Source organism: Nuphar pumila, chromosome 5 (genome assembly GCF_984573655.1).
Source record: "Nuphar pumila chromosome 5, dmNupPumi1.hap1.1, whole genome shotgun sequence".
In the NCBI taxonomy this organism is placed as follows: Eukaryota; Viridiplantae; Streptophyta; class Magnoliopsida; order Nymphaeales; family Nymphaeaceae; genus Nuphar; species Nuphar pumila.
This window is the reverse complement of record NC_143253.1, coordinates 103,416,992-103,427,747: the sequence shown is the minus strand read 5'-3', so window position 1 is coordinate 103,427,747 and position 10,756 is coordinate 103,416,992. Positions and strand designations below refer to the sequence as shown.

The following is a 10,756-nucleotide window of genomic DNA, read 5'->3' as shown; positions in this document are numbered from 1 at the left end:
TCTAACATTTCTCACTTTCATTGCAAAGTTCTGATGAGTACGATAAAAGTGCTTCCAAGCTTCCACGTCAATAGGATGCGTGATCTTGTCTTCATCATGTCGAACTTTATTTGCATGTCATCTCATGTGTTTAGCTGTCCTTGAAGACATATACAATCGTTGCAATCTAGGGGTGATAGGAAAGTAGCAGAGCGACTTGTATGAAACTTCTTTTGATCTCGTGCTACCATTGCCTCTTGTCTTTGACTTGAACCGAGGATGCCCACATGATGGGCATGATATGTTGTTTTTCTGATATCTTTGAAATACATGCAGTGATTTGGACAAACATCTATCTTTTGATACCCCATACCTAGAGCATTGACCATAACCTTCGCATGAGGGAAATTTTATAACAATTTCTCATCTTTGGGCAACATACTCTTCACAATCATGCACAAACAGTCAAAACATGATTGACTCAAATTATACTCAGACTTCAAATTCAGTAGTTGAAGAACTGCAGACAAGATAGTGTGACTCTCACAACCATTCCAAAGTGGCTCATCAACATCTCTAAGTAAATCATAAAATCTACTAGCTGTATGGTTTGGTGATTCTGCATCTACCACAGTTGTTACATCACTAGGACCCATAACAGAACCCTATTCTGTTCCTGCGACATCAAATATCAAATCCATATATGAATTATCATGCACCACATCCACCCGTGCATCAAAATTGTTTCTAAATTCTTCACCATGAAACATCCAATTCTGACAATCACTCACAAAACCCTTGCTGTATAGGTGATGTCTAACACCATGAGGTTCTACAAATCGATTATTCTTACAAATCTTGTAGGGATACCTAATCCGACCTGTGGGATCCACTGTACCGACACTTGCCGTTGCAAATTCAATAAAACTTTCAACACCATCCATATATTCATGTGATACCTCATTGTCAACTATCCTACGGTATATCCATTCATGGTTTGCAGTCATTTTGTCGTATGATATTACAAATAGTATCCTAACCAGTTAAAAGAGAATCATTAGAATGCCATGATGAAGAAAATATCAAATTTATCATGCAATATATGATGCATGTTATATATTTGATATATATCACACACACACACACACACACACACACATATATATATATATATATATAATATAATATAATATAATGTCATACAATAACAAGAACTATGGTGCATGCATTGATAACTTAATATTTTCATGTGCAAAATATTCATAACACAATACATTCATTTGAAGCATGCTTTCATTATACAATTTCACGTGGAAGTCATAATCAAATTGAAAGTAACTACCTGCAATTATGAATACAATCACATCAAACATTCCAATACATCAAAATCATTCATATCAAAAAAATGTCAAACATGTACCTGCAAAAAACACACTTCAATATCCCGCTAACTACTACCGTGCCTAGCATTGAATCTGTACTAAAAAAATAAGAACACTTCTATTCTCATACATTAAAATCATGCTCAGCATGATCTCCAAACTCCATTAAAGCAGTTCTAGATATCCACAACTAAGTGAGTGTGTGAACTGAAAAGTGTTGCATCCAATAAATTAAATAACATGTGATGCGCTTGCATCACTTACTCAGCACAGATATTTACCTGATTTGAATTGCTTTTCACCGGAAATCCTTTACAAGCACAGTGCTCAGAGTTCCTTATATTTATTGAAAAACAGTAAAACCTGCTGAAAATCACACTAGAAACTTAGTTGAATGCTAAAAATTGCAGTAAGAAATCAAAATAGATTAAAATAAAATAAAACAAAACAAAAATTGAAAAAAAAATAATACCTCTTAAAATCTGCCTTACGAATAAAGCCTAAACCCTAACCCTGCACAAACCCTAAACCTGCACAAACCCAAACCTTGACAAAACCCTAGCATGCACCCACCCACTGAGTCCCATACCGATCTTCTGAAAAAAAACCCAGACAGAGGCAGGGGCTCAACCTCTGCCGACTTGCCAACAAGAAGAATGGGAGGCGGCAGGGGCTCGGGCCCTGCCGGCATACAAAAGCCCAATCGACAGGGGCTTGGCCCCTGCCGGCTTGCATGAAAACAAAAAGGTAGAGGGGGAAAAAGGCCCCCCGCCTGCCGAAAAACAAAGAAGCAGGGGGCAAAGCCCCCCTTTACCTGTCAGAAAATCACAGAGGCACCCCCCTCCCTGTCAGAAAATCACAAAGGCATCCCATTGCCTGTCTGAAACACATAGAGGCAGAGGGGCTTTGCCCCTTGCCTGTCGAAAAACTTGAGCGGCAGGGGCCGAGGGCCCTGCCAGACGGTAGGAGGCAGGGCCTCACCATGCCTGCCGGAAAGCCCGAACGGTAGGGCCTCGCCTTGCCTGCTAGAAAGACTCAAGCGGCAGAGGCCTCAACCTCTGCCTGACGGGAGGAGGCAAAGGCCCCCGCTTGCAGAAAAACAAAGAGGCAGGGGGCAGACCCCCCCCCTGACTGTCAGAAACACATTGAGGCAGGGAGGCTTCGCCCCTGTCTGTCGAAAAACCCAAGGAACAGGGTCTGAGGCCCCTGCCAGACAGTAGAAGGCAGGGCCTCACCTTGCCTGCCAGAAAGCCCGAACGATAGGGCCAAAGCCCCCACCAGACGGGAAGAGGCAGGGCCTCGCCCTGCCTGCTGGAAAGACACGAGCGGCAAGGGCCGAGGCCCCTACCTGACAGGAGGAGGCAAAGGCCCCCACCTACCAGAAAGACATGAGCGGCAAGGGCCGAGGCCCCTACCTGACAGGAGAAGGCAAAGGCCCCTGCCTGCCGGAAAGCCCAGACGACAGGGCAGAGGCCCTTGCTGGATTGAAGAAGCGAAGTGGAAGAAGACAAACAAGGAGAGGGGGGGGGGGGGTGTCTTCACATGAGAGGTCGCCAGACAGGGGATGCCGATGGCGGTCGGGAAATATAGCGAAGAGAGAGAGAGAGAGAGAGAGAGAGAGAGAGAGAGAGAGAGAGAGAGAGAGAGAGAGAGAGAGAGAGAGAGAGAGAGAGAGAGAGAGGTGGTCGGCCGGGGGCTGACGGGAGGAGAGTCGGGGGGCGACGGGAGGAGGGTTGGGGAGTCTCCACATGAGGGGTCGCCGGACAGGGGATGCCGGTGGCGGTCGGGAAATATAGCGAAGAGAGAGAGAGAGAGAGAGAGAGAGAGAGAGAGAGAGAGAGAGAGAGAGAGAGAGAGAGAGAGAGAGAGAGAGAGTGGACAGGCAGCCGACCGGGGGCCGATGGGAGGAGGGTCGGGGGGGGGGGGGGGGGGGGGGGACGGGTCGGGGAAACAGAGCGTAGACGAAACAAAAAAGAGAAAGAAAGGAAAAAAAATAGGGATTTACGAAAAAATTAGCGACGAATTCACGATGGCCAAATTCTTTCGCTGTATCGTCACTAATGGGCGACGACTTAGCGACGAAATAGTCCTGCTGTTGATCCGTCGCTAAGTTGCAATGAATATGACAACGAAATAAAATTCATCGTTACTTTGCGATTAATTATCGACATAATACTTTCCGTCGCTAAAATCGTAAATAACCGATATTTTAACGATGAATATCTTTCTCTCACTAATCTGTCGGCACTTTGAGATGAATTTTTTTTCGTTGCAAATGGCCGTAGCTAATTAGGTTTTTTCTTGTAACTATATGTAAAATTGCAATAAGTAGACGCATGATTTTTTAAGCAAGCGATATTTTGATAATACATTTTTTCTTTGAGAATTTTCGGTTTTGGAAAATATTGGATAAAATTGTTAGTATTTTTAAAACATTACCGATCTTTGTTACATAGATTAGAATTTGGCATTACCAAACCCGATCTAATCGCAAACCTAGTTTGGATTGCCCAAACTAAAAAATCGGGTCACGAGACTCCTTATAAGATCGGATCCACTTAGCTCCATACCCTTATCCATATAGACACCTCAATTAGGGATGAAATTAAATGGTTCATGTTCAGGTCCAATGAGCCAATACCAAATTCCAGTAATCAGATATTGGTTAATTGGACTCGGATTCAGATTTAGATATGGACGAAAAAAATGCAAATACCAAAAAAATGCATGTAATCGGATTCAGATATCTATTGAATTCAGTTATGAAATCTTAAACCAAACCAACTCTGGTTAATAATCGGACCTTAGACACCCCAATTAGGGATGCAAACAGTTCATATTCAGTCCAACGTTGAGAATACCAAATCTGACTAATCAGATATTGGTTAATTGGACTGAGATTCAGATTCAGAATACCAAAAAAAAAAAAAAACATGTAATCGGATTCTGATATCCGCCGAATTTAGTTATGAAATCTTAAACCGAACCAACTCTGATTAATAATCAGATTTGGGGTTATATATTGGATATTTTCTATCCGTTGACATCTCTAACCCAATCTGTCTAATTTGACCACTGACATCCTTACAATAGGTGTTATATATAGGGCCGGGGCATAAATGGATCAGATTGAATTGGACCTCCATTATGAATCCAATGCCCTTTTCCCCATATATGGGTCTAGAAATAAGATTCCCTGTAATTGGATTGGATTCAAAATTTGATGAATCATACTTTCTTTGGGATCTGATCACAATTTGATGTTTGATCTATTTTCAGATCCAGATGAAATCCAATCTTTCATAACTTTTGCTTGTAGATTCCTGTCACCATACCCTTTTATTCCTTTTGGATCTGATATTACTATATAGAATTTGGATCATGGTTCAAGTCGACTTCATCAAATCTTGTTGGATCGACATCTAAATTGAATTTTAATTTGGACTAATTATTTCCAGCTCATATCCGGTACAGGAAACTCAGGTCCACCTCTAGGAGCTTTTGGGTCCATACTGAAGAAAAGGGATCCACCTAAGGCCCACCATGAGCCCGGTCAACATCTTAAAGGTTTGGCCTATCTTAAATTAGTGTTGTCACCAGTCAGATGCAAAACCTATTTGGGTGTAGCCAAATCCAAATTTACTGAATAATTTGGATCAACCCAAACCCAACCTGATTCTTTAGTCGATTGTATTCGGTCGGTCTTGTACCGGATCCCATGTCCAACCCGTAGAAAGGCCTTCCTTAAATATCACGTTCTGACCATGACACCAAAATTAATCAATAGCCAAGTTACTATTTTTAGGACGTCCTATAATCTAGATGCGGGCCCCATCAATCCGTTACAGGCTGTCCGATTCAGTGGCTAGGACTTATAGATGTCGGTGGTTCGAATTTGGGTCGGATATCAAACCAAATCTGAATCCGTTTAGTCTGAGTCTGTAGAGTTAAGGAGCATTCAGTTTACAATCAGAACTGGATTTGGTTTGAGGATCTATATCCGAATCTGACTCCAAGTCCAACAAATATCTGAATCCAATTATGTGTAAAAGTGCACCCAATTAGCTATTTTATCCTAGTTGGATCAGGATTCAATACTATCTTTTTTTCTATCAGAATTCAAATATGCAGGATCCGATCAGGTCAGATTCAGTAAGCCTACAACTCAACCCAATCCCACCCGTTTACATCCCTAGGTTTTATTTATTCAAGCCTCAGGAGACGGTATTGACCCCTTCGTCCAATGTTCGACTCCCAAATATCAAGTGCTCGGCTCAGCTTAACTCTTAGAAGCTCGTGTAGATCTTTGAAGTGTTTGGCTTGTAAGCAATAAGTTCAGAGTTTTAATATTTCTTGCTTAGGACTTTAAAGGGCTTGGCTTGGTAGGTTAGTAAAACCCTTGATGTCCCCCTGTCTAACAAGTACACCCAGTTCCAACCTTGCGGAAATAAGATGAGTTACTTGTTTCCGGCTCGTAAAGAGCTTGTTCAAGCTAGTAAAAATTTGGCTCGGCAAGCCGAAGTGCTCGGCTCAGCTTAACTCGTATAAGCTCGTTTTTATGTTATAGAGTGGTGTTTGGCTTGCAAGCAATAAGTTTAGAGTTCAAATAATTGCTGCTTAGGACTTTAAAGGGCTTGGCTTGGTAGGTTTAAAATCTAAATTGTATTGATTTTAACTTTGAAAAAGGTTTTTTGGTTAACGAGTTTGGTTGAACTCGATTTGTTTTACTCAAGTAGATCTTTGAAGTATTTGGCTTGCAAGCAATAAGTTTAGAGTTCAAATATTTATATCTTAAGGCTTTGAAGAGCTTGGCTTGGTAGGTTTAAAACCTAAATTGTATTAATTTATCTTTGAAAAAGGTTTTATGGTAAAACTCGATTTGTTTAACTCATTTTTGCCATCAACTCGAGCTTGGCTCCACTCATCACAAAAACAAGTGGAGTTTTAACACCCTCTGTCCAGTTCGTTCGGATCATTTTACCAGCCCTAGAGGTGGATGTGGTACGGGTATGCAAGGAACTCAAAAGTTTCGGGTTACGTTTTAATTGAAATATGTCTAAAAAATTTTTAGTACGAGTTTCTAATAGACATAGGTATAATAAGACTTTGGGATGATTTTCTAAACAATGGTACGAGTTTCTAACAAAATTAATATGGATTTCTAAATATTATATTCCGTTAACCTATTTAGAAGTTTAAACTTTAAACTATCTTTTTTTGGAGATGAGGTAGCTTTACTTAAGCAGCAAAATAGTGATTAAAAAGAAAAAACCAAAAAGATTTATATTTTAAAGACTTTTCCCTTTTAATTCTTTAGAGATACGGTTGAGGCTTTGGATGGCTCTCAACTCTCAACTACTACAAATCAACTCAAGAGGCAACATTTCAGCTCCTGCACAAAACATGAACATTAGATTTAACAATCATATTTATCAGATTCAATATATTATCTACACAAAATAACAAATTCTAAAACTATTTATAGAAGGAAGAAGGTGATGGAAAGACTGGTTGATGCAGCCATGCATGACTTTGGCAGCCTGGCCCTCCAATGCCTTCAAGATTTCTTCTTTCCCTGTTGTGGTATTGGTTGCAGAATAAGAATTTGATATGTGGGGATACCATTCTTTTTGTTTAGTATATTTTAATAAAAATAACTATTATTATATTGAGAATTTTGAGATTTCTTATATTTTTCTTTAGTTGACAAGGGTATCTAACATATTAGAGTAACTGTTACACTACACAAGAAAACTAGGTTTGGTACTGGTTTCACCCATATAAGAAATAAAAATATATGGAATAGTATCTTGGTAACTATTACTATTTATGTAATTAATTACATTAATTTTATGGAAACTAGAAAAATAATTAATTGGGTGCATGAAAAGTGATAACTGGTTAATTATTACTATTTATAAATGGATTTGGGCAGCGACGGTTCGAACCTGGCCTGCTTAACATTGGTCCATTGGTCCATTCGGCCAATGAGCCGGGCCATGGGCTGCTCGTTAAACGCGAGCCCGTTAAAAACTGAGCCAAGTCACTGCTCGTTAGTAAACGGGTAGGGCCATCTCCGGGCTGTGCCACACTTAAAGACCGGCCAACCGAGATCTAAATCAGCCCGGGCCGACCCAATGCCCACCCTAATGTGCAGCCAGTGATGTTTTTTTTTTTCTTGGATTATAAAAAAAAAAGTATATATAACAAATACCTATGTTAGAATGTCAATTATGAAGTGACACATGACAAGGAATCTCATGCCACTCCTAAATTCTGAAGCCCAAAAAATGGTGGAGAGATACTAAGGGCCTGTTTGGAATCTGTAGCTGGGATGAGCCAAATCCATGATTTAGTGTAAACACAAAAGAGAGAAAGGGCCACACTTCCCATCTCAAATGCATAAACGCCAATCCTGGTGCCGAGATTCTAAACAGGACCACCAAGGTAGTTTGACCGACCCATCGGGACCACCAAAAGTATAGACGCCCATCCGAGCGGCCAGATTCCAAACATGCCCTAAAAGGAATTGCTTTCAAAAAGCTCAGACCTTTCATGGGTAAGGCGGTGGCTGGCAAAATCTGACCCTAACAAAGGGTTGGACCATGTGGGTCAAACTTGATGAGGACCCAAACCAGATCACTTTGATTGATTGGACCCATCCACAACGTGAAACATGTGGGCGGTTGGGATTAAAAACCTCAGGGCTTTTGGTAAAAGCTGGATCGAAAAAATTTGGCACCAGCAATCAAAGTGATTGATCCAAAGCAATCAAAGTCATACAAAAATTACAAGACAAGATGGATAAAGTATACATTAAATATATTATAAAAAGTATCATATAATGCATATTATATTTAATATATTGATAAAATATTATAAAATATACATAATATATACATGTAGAATCACTATAATACGAGAATTGAAATATGAGCATTAAAATATGAGAACTAGAAATACGGGCATTTTAAACACTTATTTTGCAAATCCAACCATGTAGATGTGCTTAGCATGGTGAATTTGATAGGAATCAACCATTGGATCATGTATTTTCGGTGAAAATTGTGATTTTTGAATGCTTGAATATTTATGAAGATTATGAGTCATTGATTTTAAAACCTTAAAAAGTTTTAGTTTATGCATCAAAATCTAATTATTCAAGAGTGTGTTCTTATAAAACCAAGAATGGAGATCACATCTGTATGGTTAGATTCAAGAGAAAACAACAAAAAAAACCATGAAAATCGTGGGTCACACATTAGTTCTCATAATCTGGTGACTCTATACATATATTTGCATATTTTATATAAAATATAAAGTTAACATGACGAGTAACCGAGTTGACCCGGCCAAGTCATGGGTCACTCAAGGAAGAGCTGAGTGACCAGTCAATGAGTCTTAAAACCATGATTTTAGTTAATTATTTTGTGCAATGGAATTGTACCTGATCCAGCTGAATGCTTCAATATAAGAGGACACCACACAGTCCTAAATCTAACCTTTTTGAGCATATCCATGTGACATAGGTAAAATGAAATCAGATCATATTCTGATCCAATGATCTGATTGAAATCTGAATTAAATCTAACCTAAAAAGGATGCAAATCAAGAAACAATATGAATAATCGAATCAGAGCACGATAGCATATGCACGTTTATACCTTGTTTTTAGGATCCAAATCCAAAAATAATATGCCGGATTCAAATAGACAGACTGATAAAAACCAGAAAAAGAATAGAACAGCAAAGGAGGAACGAGATAACGTGGTTCGGCTTCCGCCTACGTTCACGGATGAAGAACCCTCATACTCATATCATTAAATGATGATTTACAGACTACAGGTAGAGTGTATATAATAGTTAGGAGGAGTCACAGCATTATCCTTGATAAGGATAAGGATAATGCTGCGTAAGAGCAGATAACAACCATAGGCGGTAAGCACGGGAGAGTCCACCAATATTGCACCAAATGTGGGTGAGTAGCGCAAATGTAGAAAAGTGGGATGGAGAAGCTAACCGAATGGGTAGAGTTGCCTTATCCGGTTAATAGAAGATCATGATATGATCATGTGAGCATATCATATCGTGATCTCATCATCAATTTTAACACTCCCTCTCAAGTCGGGGCTCGATATTGGTCAGTCCCAACTTGGTTCTGATGTCCTAAGCTTGTCTCGGCTGACAGCTTTGGTGAGGATGTCAGCCAACTGGTCCATGCTTTTGACTTGTATGGTGAATATGATTCCCGCTTGAATCTTTTTCCTCACAAAGTGGCAGTCAACTTCGATGCGCTTTGTTCGCTCGTGAAAGACTGGGTTTGCCCCAATGTAGATGGTTGCTTGATTATCGCACCATAATTCCATAGGCTCGTCGTCACGTAAACCCATATCATGTAGAAGAGCTTTGATCCATATGAGCTTGCACGATGTAGAGGCCATGGCCTGGTACTCAGCTTCTGCGTTGGACCTAGCAACAATGTTTTGTTTCTTGCTTCTCCATATAACCAAATTTCCCCCTACAAGAGTGAAGTAGCCTGATGTGGACCTTCTGTCGTTTGGGTCTCCTGCCCAATCAACGTCTGAGTACCCTATCACTTTGGTGTGGATGTTCCTATGCATGAGGATGCCACGGCCTGGAGACGACTTTATGTATCTCAAAATCCGGTGGGTGATGACCAGGTGAGGAACTTTGGGGTCATGCATGAACTGGCTAATGAGGTTAACGACATAGGTGATGTTAGGTCTCGTGACGTGAGGTAAATGAGACATCATACCATCCTTTGGAAATTGATGACGTTGTGCACTGACTCCCCTTCATCTTTGCTGACTTTGTGGTTCTGATCAATGAGCGTATTTGTAGGCTTGGCGCCTAGCATGCCATCTTCCTTAAGCAGGTCCATGGAGTATTTTTGCTGACATAGGAATATGCCCTAGTCGGATTGCACGACTTCTATGCAGAGAAAGTAGCAGAGCTTTCCGAGGTCCTTGATTTCAAAGTTTTGACATAGATGGTTTTTCACTGCGTCGATTAATGTTGGGTCATCCCCTGTTATGATGATGTCGTCAACGTATACAAGGATGATAACTTTACCTGTCATGCTCTTTTTGCTAAACATAGAGTACTTGGATGTGTTTCTTTGAAAACTGAACTGTGTGAGGGCATCATTGAGTTTGACAAACCATGCATGTGACGATTGTTTGAGGCCATATAGGGCTTTTTTTAATCGACAAACAAGGTTTTTATTGCCTGCATCAAGGTGCCCTAGTGGTAGCTCCATGAAAACTTCCTCCTGAATGTCTTCTTGAAGGAATGTGTTTTTAACGTCAAGTTGGTATAGTGGCCATCTATGATTTGTGGCAATAGATAGGAGTATTCTGATGGAATTCATTTTA

General features: G+C 40.2%; 1 pseudogene; it reads right to left on the bottom strand.

Annotated features, from left to right (window-relative positions):
* Nucleotides 1-9,502: 9,502 nt before the first annotated feature.
* LOC149837971 (secreted RxLR effector protein 161 pseudogene) lies at nucleotides 9,503-10,132 on the bottom strand (annotated as a pseudogene).
* Nucleotides 10,133-10,756: the final 624 nt, after the last annotated feature.